We start from the raw sequence: 3,155 nt of genomic DNA, 5'->3' as shown, positions 1-3,155 counted from the left end.
TGGCAACTCAATGTACCACTTGGCCGCGAGACCAATGAGTGTACGCTGGAAAAGACGTAAGCGGATCGAATCATCCGAGATAGAATTTGAAGCACACCAGAGGTGGTAAGTCATCACATGATTCGACGGGTCCTCTCCAGGCTTACCTTCGAACTTGGGTATATCACTGGGCAACTTATTTGGCATTGGCGGCCAGAACTGAAGATATTGAATTGGATCATTCGTTAGGCGCGTCAAATCTGGTAAATCCAAAGTTGCGATAAACGGTAATTGCCGGTTAGGATCTCTAAAACTCTGGGTCACAAGACCAGTCCCAGGAGGAGGATATCCAGGATAACTAGGAACAGGAATCGCATTAGGGATATTATATCCTCCTGGAAAACCAGGATTAACCGGACCGTACTGGGGTTGTTGAGGTTGTTGATAAGTGTACCCAGGATACGGTTGATACTGGTAAACCGGCTGTTGGACAGCTTGCCCTTGTTGGTACTGTCCCTGGTACGGTTGTTGAACAAATTGAGGTTGAGTAGTGACAACCGTACTTATACCAGGCTGACCTATAGGCATCTGGACCGTGGTTTGAATCATAGATCCAGACAACGGTAAAGATGCCTGAGGAGTGGTTGCAGAGACAGTAGAAACCGGAGCTGTCGATACTCCAGAAGTAAGTGCGGCAGATGTAGCGGTAGTTGCAGCAGCCGTTTGAGATGGAGTACTAGGTGCAATTAGCGGCTGAGTAACTACCAAAGTTACAGAAGTTTGAACATTTGACTGGACAGGTTGCGGTTGCTGGGGTGAACCAGAAACTACGGGTTGTCCAGCTTGAGGTAACAACTGTATACTTGGCTGCAACACCTGTTGACCTTGGGATGGATCCCACACTATCATTCCGGGGTATTGACCCGTAACAGGTTGAGGATACTGAGATCCGTAACCAGGTTGAGGGTAGGGTTGATAATTGAAAGGTACATTTCCCGGACCTTGAACATAAGACTGACCCTGAGGTGGTTGATAACCTTGACTCGAGTATTGACCTTGAGGTTGATAACCTTGGGGTAAATACTGATACTGGGGTTGACCTTGACCTTGAGGTTGATACCCTTGAGGTTGATATTGATACTGAGGTTGACCCTGGGGTACATATTGAGGCTGGGGTTGACCTTGAGGCATGTATTGTACCATAGGTACATACTGGCCTTGAGGTTGCCCCCCAGACACAATTTGTGTACCTTGAGGTTGCCCCCCAGGCGTTAATTGAGGCTGCCCCCCAGGCGGTAATTGGCCACCTTGAGGTTGAGAAACGGGAACTGATCCTGACATCATGTAAATGTCCCCTACACCCAACGGTCTATTACCATTGTTTCCAGCTAATAACCCATGATCAACGGGTTGAGGAGATGCCCCTGCAAACGTACCAGAAAGTGACTGATACCCGGTGGGAACAGAAGGACCGCCGTGTAAGAAAGATTCAGAAGATTGAGTGAACATGGACGACTGACCAGACATATTTACAGGAGTATAAATACCTCCAGGTGGAAAAGGAGTACGAGGTGTAGAAAAACCTATCCCTGAGTTGTCTAAATAGTTAGTTAACGAAAGGTACCAAGTAGTACTTCTAGGAGGACTGTAAAAGATAGATTCACGCTCCCTTAGATCAATAGTAAGTTGATCTTCAAGGTTAGAGACGCCTATTTCTTCCTCTGGAGCAAGTTCTTCAATAGCAATCAAACCAGTAGGAAGATTTTCGGTGATAACTCGTTCTACTCTTGGTGAATCTGGAACACTAGAAGTTGGAGTAACAGGCTCAGAAATTTCAGGTTCCTCACCTAAATCACTAGTAGATGAAAAACTACCAGCAAGCTCGGAAACTGTAACAGCTTCGGGATTATAACCTGTCTCTAGACTTTGGTAATCTGGATGGACTACCAAGGAAGATTCTCCTTCTTCAGGTGATCCTACTCTACTGCCACTAGGAGGAGTTACAAGGACCTTCAATCCTTCGTACTGCCCCGGGACGTCTTCAGGAGGTCCACCCCGTGATCTACGGAGTTTCCTCAACAAATCAGTTCCGGTAACAATCTCAGGTGACTTGCCCCGAAGTCTACGGGACTGTCTCGGTAATTCCGCCACAGCTAAAAACTTTTAACTACTACACACGAAAACAAAGTAAAATCTCAAATCAAACCACCTAAAGTCGCTAAAGAACCAAACAAATTTGAATCACACGCCTAAAGAATCTAGGGCGTCAAACCAAGCACAAACAGTAGCCTTCCAGACCAAAAACGCTAGTTGGAGATGAAACCCAACATCGCCGGATTCAGTACAGAAGTGGCGGGTGGAACAGTTACCCCGGCAACCTGCTTAATGAATAGACCGGCACAAGTTCCTCCACTTTAACCGTCTCGAGTGAAGTGAACCCCCCGGAAAATCCAAGTGAGTCTAGCCGATGTCTGCTCCAGGTACAGTGGGATCTTCCCTCCACCGTCACCTCGGTAGAATCCTAAAGATAATGGTCACTAAGGTTACCAACCGCAACAAATGCACCTGGGGGAACAGTCTACACTCCGACAGCACGCAAGGGCAGAGTATCAAGCTCAATCCCCTTGCCGGTTCCTTGACAATAATCCAAGGTTTACCGACAAGTGACCCCTGGCTCCTCGACAATGGTTAATCCGAGGTTTACCGTTTGTAATACGTGCGTGTCTGGCGTCGTTCCCAACGAGGGAGGATTGATCCCCTCACTGGTTCGGACACGAGCTCGTGCTTCTCCTTTAAGAGGAGCTTTCCCAGAGTACAAATGAGACAATTGGATTTATTCTATCACAAGATAAGCTACTTGTTTGGTTTTGTTGTCTTGGAGAGTTAATTACTCTCCTACTCCAAGACACTAGCCTGATCTAAATTGGTGTTTCAGAGCCCTAGTAAATAAAAGTTACTACGTTGATTTTACTTTAAGCGTTAATTTTATGGTTTTTCTTAAAGACAAAAGGTAGCGGAAATGAAACCAATGGTGTGTAGACTCGACTCAAACCACTACAAAGATGCACCTAAGATGATTTACGCTACTTTTCTCTTTCGATGAAATTCCTAACTAAGAGAGTTGGAAAATGCAATTTTTATAGAAAACAACTTTCTTAGTAAAGACAATCAAAGAA

The sequence above is a fragment of the Pinus tabuliformis genome, chromosome X (assembly GCF_031772625.1).
Source record: "Pinus tabuliformis cultivar Carrire ecotype Pingquan chromosome X, CPIR1, whole genome shotgun sequence".
NCBI classification, from domain to species: Eukaryota; Viridiplantae; Streptophyta; class Pinopsida; order Pinales; family Pinaceae; genus Pinus; species Pinus tabuliformis.
This window is presented reverse-complemented; position numbering follows the sequence as displayed.